The sequence below is a fragment of the Cavia porcellus genome, unplaced genomic scaffold (genome assembly GCF_034190915.1).
Source record: "Cavia porcellus strain 051 isolate PalLab524CR breed Dunkin Hartley unplaced genomic scaffold, mCavPor4.1 scaffold_1, whole genome shotgun sequence".
Classification (NCBI taxonomy): Eukaryota; Metazoa; Chordata; class Mammalia; order Rodentia; family Caviidae; genus Cavia; species Cavia porcellus.
Window position 1 is genome coordinate 70240233 of NW_026947484.1, and position 12706 is coordinate 70252938.

The following is a 12706-nucleotide window of genomic DNA, read 5'->3' on the forward strand; positions in this document are numbered from 1 at the left end:
GGAAAAAAGAAATCAGATACGTAGAGAAGGTCCTATAAATTGTAATCAATTGCTTAGGAATCCATGAATCTCCTGAAGATACACACATAACTATCCCTACAGGAAGGTAACCACAGAAGCTAAATTTGTGGCAAAAGTTTTTGGGGAGAAGATAGGAAAGAAACAAGATGTAATGATTCCAAGATGGCTCTATATATTGAAAATTGGACAGTGCTTTCAGTTTGTAGTGATGGAGGGGCCAGATAACTTTAGGCCAGGGTGAGGAGAAAAAAAGGCCCAGATTGGTCACTGTATTGAACTTGAGTATTTCTTATTTTAATTGACAACATTCATGTCTCTGAGCTTCTCATTTAGACTTTGATAAAATCAACTTGCAGAGGCAGATGGCAGGCTGTTATTTTTAATTCACAAGCCATGTTAAATGTATGCCATATGTTATAGAACTTTTCAGGCTCAGCCTTTTGAGTGCTACCACAATAAACTCACCAACTTGCAGAAAAGGAAATCTGACAGGAAGAATTATGCACTTGTGGGTTACATTTTTGAAAACCGAAGTCAGTTACTTGTCTCTTTGCCTGATTTAAGGAGGGGGTGGGTGAGGAAGAAAACCTCTCCGCAAAATGAGAAGCCAGCCACACATTGAAATGGTAATGTCTGTGGAAAAGAGAAGTGGGATTAGGAAGTCTGATTGCTGCTTTGTACCGAGAAGTGATGTGTCGTTCAACAGTGTGACACCTCGGAAGAATATAGAAGGCAGCCCATTATGGTTCAGAGAGAGACTGAGACATGAGTTCTAATTTGTATACTGCCCCTGATCTCAAGAGAAGGTTTCTCTCCTTATCCCTCAGTAGCACATAGGTGAAAAAAAGTTAAAGTAGATAATCTCTAAAACCCCTTCCAGAATTGACATACAATTGACATTTGTACTTTACAGGTTACAAATCACAATTTATAGTCTTGGCTTTTTATGGTTAATTACTACCATCTCTTTTTATTAGTGAAGTTCCCATAATTGTTGCATAGAGTTTGTTGAGCTGCTTTCATGGACTCTATTTATTGATATCTATGTCTAATATCTGTATCAATTAGATTCAGTATCTGAGACATTGTACTGCTAATACAGACACAGGTTATGCTTTTGGTCACCTGCTTGTCCCAGGGCAGAAAAGTCAGTCTCTGGAGAAATGACTGTAAGCTGTGATCAGGATGAGGAAGCAGTGATCTCTGTCCACTGATGAGAGCTTTGTTAGAGTCTACTTATGGTAATAGTTAATAGCATTATTAATATTCACATATAATATCTATTAAAATATTTTTAAAGCTCTAAATTTCCTTTCTGTTTCCAATTATAAAATAAGAAAGTCTTGGGCCGGGGATTTAGCTCAATGGCCTAAGCACCTGTCCGGCAAGTGCAAGGTCATGAGTTCGATCCCGGGTACAAAAAAAAAAAAAAAAAAAAAAAAAAGAAAGTCTTCCTGCTACCTGGGCAAAATGTGAGAGGGGACTGAAAAGTGACATCAGGAGCTTCTGAAATATCTGCCTGGATCTAAGCGATACCAAAGGAAGGAAGGAAGGGTTACAGGAAAAACACAAAATTTCAGAGAATGATTTGTGCTTTGCTCTCCCTGTCTACTTCCAGGTCTGCTTCCTTTTTGGTACTCTCCGTGCAGGAAACCCGAGTGCCACAGCCGGGCTCAGCAGGTGACGCAGGAGTTCTGTCACGTGACCTGGTATGCATGGATTGTGACTAGGCAGTAGCCCGAGTGCCACTGTGCAGATCTGAAATTCTTCCATAAAGCATTCGTTTTTTTAAGGTAAGCGATTCTCCGATAAGACAGGATGACCCAGGAAGTGGGCATGCTTTTTGACCTCAGAGTCAGCTTCATATAACACTCAGGCTCTTAGGGTTTTCCTAGTCCAACATGTTACTCTTGCTCCTGCTGGCTTGGCTTTGGCCATTGCAAACCACGTGGAAAGAGAGCTCGCTGGCTCCATACCCTTCCTATACATCTCTCCTCTGTTGCACTGTCCCCTGCACACCTGTACACACACACACACACACACACACACAGCACACGCGAAGTGTTTTTTTTTTTAGACATTGCAATTATCAGTGCTCCTGCACTGTGCCAACATCACGCCTCTCAGCACAATGTCTTCGTACTTCCGCTCTATGTCTCTGTCTCTCCCTCACTATGAGCCTCCATTCCTAGAGGGTAGGGACACAGTGCTACTCATCTTTATTTACCCAACACTGTCTAACAGGACTTGGTACAGTGTGAAGCACACTTAGATGTCTTCTGGGTGACGAAGATGAATGGAGGTGCTGTAAGTATGAATTAAGGAACAGCCTGTCTGGCTAGGTTGAAAACTATCTCAGTTTCTTGATCATTTATTTATTTGGTTATTCAGTAGGCACTGATTTCATGAAATATTTTATTGAAAGTTTTATGATATCCAAACTCGAGTTCCCACATAGAGTCTGTGGATGTATACATGTATGGAAATCTGTGCATGTGTATATAGAATGAAACTGTTAACCTGGAAATTACTTGTTTCACCGTGTTGGTTTAATCATTCCCACTAATCTTTGTGTTGCTTTCCAAGTTTCTAGAACATTTTATATTTAGATATTGGTCAAAGTGTGCTGCACTGCCAACTGCAGTTGAGATTTGAAAGTCCAGAATAGATGGACCAGATGGGCAGCTTTCCTCACAGTAGAGTTTCCCAAAGTGCATTCAGCAGAATATTTATTTCATGGGGTGCTAAATGGGATGTTACTAGGTATTGTGAGAAAAGGAACAAAGACGGGGGGGGGGAGAGAGAGAGAGAGAGAGAGAGAGAGAGAGAGATCGATCTCATCATATGTATGAAAAGTATTTGAATTAGTTAGGCAGATTTATCACTTCACATTTCTTATTTTGTTTTTGAGGTAGAGTCTTGCTATGTAGTTCAGGCTGGCTTTGAACTCACTACATAGTCCAGGCTCCCTCAAACTTGTGATGAGCCTCCTGCTTCCGCTTCCTGAATGCTGGGATAACAGGCATGCACCATCATGCTTGGCTCCCTCACTTAAGATTTTGCAGAGCTTTGAATTCAACAGTGTGCTTTGAAATTGAGGCATACTGATTTGAGAATATCTAAAATATACTTTGTCATGCAACTTTTGATTTGCAAAACATTTGTCTTTCAGAATTGCTTTTCCTATAACATGGTAGGAAATTGCTGGATATGAAATGATAATGGAAGGACACAATCCTCTCTCTTTATGCCACACACTGTGAATTCACAGGCACCTGTGGCATAATAATTCTGGGGTCTCATTTGTCCTGAACTCTTACATATAGTTGCTTCTAATTTTTCTGGATTTGATTTAACATCTGACTTCTGTCCACAATAGAAATGGTTTCCATTTATCTTTTTTCTCCATATTTTCTTATCTTTTTTAATGAAGTGTCTAATTATGAAATCAGTGTCACCTTAAGATATTTTAAGTAGAGAAGATTTAACTTAGGTAGTCACTTAGAAGTGTCTGGAAAGTCTTGAAAGTAAATAAATGCAAACAGAGGGGGAGTTGGACAAAACAAAGTTTTTTCATTGGTTTATTCTTTTAAATTCAAGATCTGGAAGTTGCTGAATACCCTTAGTCTCCCGGCCCTGGTGCTGCCTCTGGGGCACTTGGAAGCACATTGTTATCAGGCTCTTAGAGTGTCTCGTGTGTGCATCTAAGAGCTTGTACTCCCACTGCAGAGACTGCTACTAATGCCTTGAGCCCACGGTTACCTGAAGCTGCACTTAGCTGCCCATGATGCAGCTCCTGAAGAGGTGACCAACAGCAGCAAGGTCATTACATTTTCCCTGATCCCCAAACTGCTGCTATTGCTTATCAGGAGGCACGGGCAGTCAAGTGGCACGTGTGGCTCAGAAATGCAGCACCATACTTTTAGTCTGATCTTGAAGAAATGGCAGCGAGGCAGGCGTGGCAGTGATGGCAGATGATATTTAGAAGCCCAGTGTACTTGTTCAGGTGCTCAGTGTCACGAGAACCTTTATGTTCGTTCTTTAGTTGTTACACCAGAATAAGAGGCATTGAACTTCTGATTAAAAAGATGTACTGTCACTTTTATAAATAGTGACAATCCACTGAACCACTAGTACATTTCTTTTGCTTTGTAAAATTGTTCACTCTATGATCTTCTGGGTGAAATCTCTGTGACCTGCAGATTGCGTTATGGAGTGTGCTTTCTCAGGTTTATTATTACATCTCCTCCCTACTCCCCAGTCTTTCTCTGTTCTCTTCAAAAAAACTTCAATCTTTAATTAGCCCCAGTCAGTTAAACTCTTTTCTATATAGAAAAGAATAGAAGCAAGAGAAGAATGTACACTATGTAAAGCAGGAGACTATCAGAGCCAGTTAAAATCACCAGCACCTTTCATTTATTCTCTTGAAGGACAACACCTCCTGGAGCCCAAAATGTTCTCTTCATCTTCACTGCTGCCTAAGTTTGGGTCTTCATTTTTCTCCTAGTTGCACTAAAATGCAGCCTCCTGCCATGATCCTAAGGGCTGTGTATGCAGTGATGTTACTCTACCTCTAAATTCATCTCCAATCACATCCTTTTCCTCGCTCGCTGCCCTCTAGCACCTTGGATTTCCTTTTGTTTCCCAAAATATATCCATGTCTTCTCATTAGGACTATCATTCGGTCGTTCTCTTCTAATGATTTAACCCTGGTCATTTGGTCATCCTGCAGTACTGGTTGTTCTTCTATCCTCACATAGTATTTATTTTGCTTTCATCCAAGTGGCAAATCAATTTGTGACTGTATTATTTTGTTGACTGATGGTTTCTATCCTTCCAGGTTGTCAATTTCATAAGAGAGAAACTTACTTCACTCGATATAATAATAGCAATGATAGGTCCCTGATGCCTAGTAATTACTGAACAATATTTACTGGGACAAAGAAAGCATGGACAGTGGTGACGAAGGGGAGGTGTAGGAGGAATTTGATACAGGAGTATTGTTGTTTGGAGTTCATATCTTGGGCTCCGATGAGAAGTCTAGATAGGCAAGTAAGAATTTCAAGTAGAATTTGGAGCTTAACTATCTGTGATTAGTATCAACCCTACCAAAGTTCGACATTAGCTGAATGATGAAGATGTTCTGACAATAACCACAGGCAAGGCTCACAGGGAGAACCTGTCATGAAACTCTGGCAGGTGAATAATAGGACCAGCAATTTTTCTTTAAAAGCCTAGATCTCAGCATGTGGTTATTTCTAAACATGAGGAGCCCTGGGATTTGCAGGATTTTATCTTGTAACAAAGGGCTAAAACTTTTAATATTGACAGTACTGGAGAAAAAATATGACTAATTCCATCTTTAATTTTCTGTCTCCTTTTCATAGAGTAGAAACTAAATAGGGAAAAAGGGTGCCTGAGAGGTAACCATACATTTTACTCTCTTTGGCCTAGGAATTCTTGCAGCTGGCCAGAGGTTGAATAACGTTCTTCTACTAACAGGAGAGATGGGATGTTACAGAAACTTTCTCTTGCTTTATTGCACCAAATCTCTTTGAGTTTTCATGGAAATTGGAGCAGAAAGGCCATTGCCAGGCAGGGAAAGACGGTTAATTTCCCTGTCATGCTTTGGCTAACTACAGTGTAAGTGGAATTGACTATCAATTTGGGATGGTTTAAAATGTGTTACTTTTTCAAAATGTTTGTTTTTTTATTGCTGAAGTTTCCCTGGGTACCATTAACATAGAAAATAAAAATTGAGAAACTGAAGTTATGCCTTGTCTTGCCACAGTTGCTATGTATGTCCTTATCTGGATTGACTTCTGTTTCTTCTGAGTCGAAGAGCTTGTCTGCAGGCCTGCTCCTACGTTTGTAAGGAAAGGGCCGGCAGGCAGGAGACTGCTTTAGACTTTGCTAGTTTTAGGGGAACGAAAATCATTTATACCACTCTTCTGAGAGCTGGAATAGGTGGTGGTTTGAATGGAAAGAAGCAAAAGATGGCCACATTTTGGGGAAGGCAGAGGAGCCGAAGGGAGGAAAGGAAAGAGGAGGAAAGGTGGCCCTGGAGGGATAAACAGGGCGAAGGCCCTTGCGCTCTTGCTTTTATTGAACTTTGTCTTTCTGTTGTAGCTTTTATGTTTTCTCTTGAGAAGTTTTCTAAAATGTGAACCTGAAGACTCTGAAAGGCACAAATTCAAAGGAAATGGGACCTGATGGCCAGAAGACATTGGATAACCTACAGTCCTTTTTTTCCCCCAAAGTAGCAGCATGTAGTTTAGCGATCTCATTATTTTCCTTCTATTGTGTTTCCTGATGATCATTAGTAATGCTCAAGTTGAGGCTTGTCGGAGTTTGCTCTTATGGATAGAAATGTTCTAATTACTAAATTGTAACCAACAGAAATGCCTGGAGGATTATTTAATTGTTTCAAACACAGCAATTTTCCTTCCAGGTCCCGATTCTGAATCCCTCTGTGTCCCGCAGTACTGTATGAAGGACAAAGTAGGATACACAAACTACAGACCACAAATTCCATACTTCTGTAGCCAAAACTTGGCTCCTCAGCATTTAGAGTTCTTTAGCATTCAGCTCAGTAGTGTCTTTTGTACTAAAAGACAGAATTTTAAATACGAAAGCCAGTTGCTTAGAAGAAAACCTTTCTTTGGTACTGAGAGTTTTATCATCTAAGATATTTCGTACAAATAATACATATCTGCTATACCTTTTCTACAATAAATATAGCATTGAGTTTTGTATGTTAATACTGGATAATACTTCAATGCAGTTGGTGAACATCTATCTACAGACTGTTGAATATTGGTACATGTATGGAGACAGAAAGAATTCTTCTAAGCATTACTCTTGATTGAGCCAGTAATAAAAATGCAGAAATACCAAGGAAGGGTGCCATTTCTCAAAAACACCATGATATCATCCTAGAAAGAATGGGCAATTCTTCTCTACTTTACAAAATAGACTATTTTTAGACTATATTTATGGCCTTTAAATTGACAAAATTACAGCAATATTAAATCTTCCATATTCAAGAAGCTAACTAAAGCCATCCCCCTTATTCATGGCTTTTCTTTTCATAATTTCAGCTACATTCAGCTTTATTTTGAAAATGCTAATTTTTCTTTTGACCCTTTAAAGACAGATTATATTTGCATAAATTATATTATGGAATATTGTTATAATTTTCTACTTTTTTATTGGTTATTATTGTTAATCTCTTGATCTTAATTTATGAGTCAACCCTGTCACGGTATGTAAATATAAGAAAAATACAGTATAGTGTTCAGTATTATTTAGTACTTATAGGGTTGATGTAATTTCAAGCATCTGCTAGGAATCTTGTAATACATCCCTCATGGAATGGGGTATTACTATGTAAGTATTTCGCCTCGTAAAATTAGTTCATAATTGGCTTATGTAAGCCAAAATAAGAAAAATCATTAGAACAGTGATACAAAGAGCAATGCATTTCAAAATGTGTTACAACACACACACACACACACACACACACACACACACATTTATACTCACCCACTGACAGCTACAAAAAAGGAGCTTAATTGATAGATTGTGCTGAATGGTTTAATTTTAAATTATAATAAAAGTAGTTTTTCTTGCAACTCAAACAGGTACCATTTTATAAAAGAAAGGAATTTCTTCTCCTGTATATTTATGGTGAAGGAAAACATTTCCATTAGGAGTAAAAGACAGCTGAAGGTCTGTCTGTTTTCTCTTTCACATAATAGAGACATGTACTTAAATTTCTGTACATTTCATATCTCTTAAAATGATAAAAATCAGTTGATTATATATTAAGTTTATCAGGACCAGTTAGAGGAAAGATATTTGCATAACTTTTGCCAAAAGGTACTGGGCCTCAAGGAGTGATTTATATTCTACCTATCTTAACTCAAATTGGCATACATTTTAGATATTAAGTTTTTATTGATTTCATCAAATCACATTGGGTCAAAAGAAAATTTGACAGTGGGTCAAAAATAAAATTTTCACATTTTGTCCTTAAATATTTCCTTTAGGCCTTGGGCATCATAATAATCATTAATTTTTCTATCTTACCTAATTTTAGAAAAAAACAGCTATTATTAATGATGTAGGTTAGTTAATGTCAGCCATCCCAGATACATATTACCCTTTTATAGTTGTAAGAGGGCTGTGTGTGCGCATGTGGTGTATGTCTGTGTGTGTGTATGTGGTACAAAGTGACTGGAAACCTAAGTATCACTTATTTAAAATACTTCTTTGCTTTTTTCCTTCAGAGCTCTGTCCTAGGTGCTACATTATGCAGTGAACAAAGGAGAGAGAAATTCCTTGCAGTAGAGAGCTTGCATTCTAGTAAGCAAAGAAGATGGAATACGAAACATGCCAGGTTGATTTAAAAAAAGGAATCTATACTATTTCTTCATAGACCAAACAGATCTTTGTGTTAGATTTAGTTTGAGAAATGTGACTTTTGCTCAAATCTCATGAAAAAGCACTCTTTATTATTCTCTTTGTGTGTCCCCACCGGCCACAGTGCTTAGGTGGTGAGCACGCCTTCCCCAAAGTACAGTGAGACCCAAAGCAGTGAGAGATCTTAGGGGGACTCAGCCTGCTCTCAGCTGGACCAGAGTTTCCCTCTCGATGGATCCCATTCATTGGAGGGGAAAGGGGGAGACAAGAGGGTATGATGGCTAGCACAGCCAGAAACATGCTGCACTGTGATTCTTTTGCAGTCTCCTTATTCGTGTACATAAAAGGATTCCTCCCACTGGGCCACACCTCACCTCCCACCAGCCCCAGTAACTGTATTCCTGGGGTGCTCAATGCCCTCCTACTCTGGAAATATTATGAAATCTATATAGGAATGTTCCCAGCACTGGATGGATGGCTAGTCTATGCTCTGCATTAAAGGAATCTCCAAGGTACTGTCTCAGCTGGGATTTTTTTTTTTTTTTAAATTTTTAGAGTCAAGTTGTTTTGCCTATATAAAGAGTAATGGGGATGAGGGCAGTTTTTTTTTTTAAATCCTCCTTAAGATTACAATCTATAGTAGAAAGTACTTTGTGTACATGGTAATTATTGTGGGAATATATAATTTATTTTAAATTGGCTGCTGCTATTATACTAATTTGGGAGGCACTAATTCATCTGCAAACAGCATCATTAGAAGCCAAACCAAACAGGGAGCTGATCTGTCTTGTAGACTTTACCAGATCAGCTTCAGGCAGGCTCTCTCTCCCTCTGTCTCTCTCTCTCTCCCTCTGTCTCTCTCTCTCTCTCTCTCTCTCTCTCTCTCTCTCTCTCTCTCTCTCTTTCTCTCTCTCTCTCTCATTAATTCCATTTTGGGGTTCTGTAGCAGGTGGGGCATTTTATCTTCTCATCTCATTAATCACTGTTGGTTGCTCAGGAAAGCTCTATTAATATCTGGTCCAAAGACACCATAATCTATACCATCTTCCAGCCCCAGCAGAACCAGCTCTGGAGATAAAGTGTTCCTATGTAACCAAGTTCAAATACTTTATGCAAAGTAACATGATCTTTATGTAAAGAAAACCTGCTTCCTCAAACCAGGAGCAAAATGACTGCTTTAACCCTACCTGCAGGTTGCGGCCTCAGCAGAATGCTGGCATGCTCAAAGTGGCATTTGCACTCCTGACATTTGCACTGTATCTTCTCTCTGTCCTACCCTCTTCCTGCTGGGATCTCTGTGTGACCCTTCTCCCTGCTCCCCACAACCAATTGTTCTCAGATTTTTGATTCAGACTTCTAAAAAAATGCATCATCCCATCCACATAGTTTTTTTTTTTTTCCTACTCTGGCTAAATTTTTAGTTAAGATGTAGGAAGTACATCTCTCAAGTAACAAGTCAGGTGACTAGTTAGTAACACTAGTGTTGTAGTCAGGGGTTGTGCGGAGAACAATTAGAATCAGGACATGGAGTTTATAATATTTTTATAATGGTCACTGGGAGTTAACACAAGAAAATTCAGGAGATCTATCCGCAACACCAAAGACATAGATTATTTAGTCAAGAGCCTAAACCTCACAGCAACGTTCCACATGAGTCCAGATAAAAACCCAGATCTCAGGACAATGCCTTGCATGAGTCCAACTGGAGATCCAGGGCCCACAAGAAGATTCACACCAGTTTTTTTTTTTTTCCTCTTCCTCCCCTCCCTCACACACCAGTTTCTTTTATGGATCCGTGCTGGGAAGGCCCAAAGTTGAGCGGTAGAAGCCAGAAAGTCCATGCCAGTGGCGTGAAGGAGCTGTGCTGGTGGGATGAGGGTTCTATGCTGGAGCCGAGAAGTCACACAACAAACACCAGGGCTGTCCTGAAAGGCACCATAGCTATCCTTGGCGACATGGAGGTCCTGAGCTCCTCCAAGGACAAGCACAGTCAGGTGCACACATGGACAAGCACACATGCCAGGAAGCAGCGTGACAAGTTCATCCTGGAGACCAAGTGGCACACGTCTTCCCTCCGGAGCCAAAAGCAATGCTTGATGTGAGGACTAGAGTGTCTCCAGGAGAACCAGCGGCTCAAACAGCAACTCGTGGGAGAACCCACAATGCCTCAATGCAACAACACATTAATGCCTTAATGCCTGCCTTCTTCTCCACAGTTTTCTTTAGGTGGAGCATCTTCGCTCAATGCCATGCTGATGTAATCCAGCTGGCTTTAAGTTGACCACCAGTTCTTAATCCATAACAACTACTTGACATTTTTGAAAATCTCTGTAGGCCACTGCTATTCAATTATTGTATTAACCAAATCCTCCATGACTTCACAAAAAGCCACACATAATGTGTCAGTTAACGTATTTTTCAATTAAAAAGGAAGCCACAGCCTGACCCTTTGGTGCTCACTGTAATCCTAGCACTCTGGGACGCTGTTGCAGGACTAGAGTTTAAACCCAGCCAGGGAAGTTAGTGATTTAAGGAAACTCTGCCTCCTATCAAAAGTTAAAAAGGGGCTGAGGATGTAGCTCAGTGTAAATGTCTTGCGTTCAATCCCTGGTACTGCAAAAATAAATGAATAAATAAGTAATCTTAGATAGAACTGCGAAATGGACTATCTGATGTAGAATATCCATACACTGAAAGTGTGCTTGTAACCCCAGGAAAAAAGAGAAGTATTGGGCACTGAACATTTACTAACTTCGCAGAGCAAAATGGAAGATATATCTAGATACTTAAAATAGTCTGGGGGTCCCCATGATTAGTGTCGTGGATCTAAAATAGGTGGCGACTCACACTGGGATGGCCCAGGTTCTGCTTCTCTTGTGCTTTTAAGGACCCAAGCTGATGTGCTGGAGAAGAGTGATTTCATCCTGGAATGGAGCCAAGGGTACCCTGTGTCCTCATGAAAGGCTCTGGGACTGAGGTATTCAGGAAAGGGACTTATGAGGATTATGACCTGTGCTGAACACAGGGTTTCAAAGCTTGATGTTGAAAGATATTTTTATATGTGTTTTGGTTGGTTTGATGAAATAAGGGTGTGGGGTGTGGTTTAGTGTTGCCATATGTGCCCAGCATGCCTGAGGCCCTAGATTCAATCCTGGCACCACAAAAAAGTTTAAAAAAATAATGAACGATTGCATTATATCCAGTGATATAGCCAAATGACACTTAGAGCAAGTTCCAGATATATATATGAATGTAAAATTTTGGTACTAGGGATAAAACCCATGAGTGTTTACCACTGAGCTAAATCCTCCAGCCCTTTCTAGCTATGTTTTAATTTAGTCACATAGGACTTAAACTTATGATGCTCTTGCCTTGAGCCTCTGTGAGTGCTGGGATTACAGGCATGGGCTGCTGAGCCTGGCTTATATTTAATAGTTTAGTAAAATTCAGACATGATTATCACATGATTAGAAAGATGAAACTTGGTTAAACATCGGCTAGAATTAATATGCCTGTGGATGCATTTATTACACATCACCGAAGTAAATTTGCTCCATAATCTGCATCTAACGCAAGGTCTGGGGCTGTGGCTTCTCATTCAAATTTATTTATTTGGCATACTTTACCTGTATGGGTCACACTCGAAAAGCCAGGACTCCCCTAATAACACTGTGATTTGTTGCTTGTCACAAGCACAACTTAGTGAATTTATAAATTTTAGAGACTAATGAAAATATGGAGGCAATTTTTTTGCCGTCTAAGTGTTTGGACCCTCTAAATTCCATCTCGGTTTAAGAACCTCAGTACAAGCTCCACTGCTGCATTGTCGGAGTGCTGTGAAAATCGGGCATAGCTTAAAGTGCATATAACCAGATCGTGCTGGCAACATTTTTTTCAGCTACGAAACCAACTCATGCTTAACTAAAGATAGTTAGAAGCAGGTCTCCTTGCTTTTTGAAGCCCTGATTCTCTCTCTATACTCAATATGTTCTGGATTTTGGATTATTTCACACGAAAGGGGTCAAAGCACAGATGCTTTATTTTTGGTGAGTGGTTATCATAATGTTTTCAGAATTTACTTGTGTTGTAACATGTATCAGTAGTTCATATTTTTAAAAGCCAAGTAATAGTCTGTTCTACAAATGTACATTTCTGTATCCATTTGTCAGTTGATAGACATTTGGATACTTTTCCAACTTTTGGCTATTATTCATAATGTTGCTATAAACAATTCTATATAAGGTTCTGTGTTGACATCTTT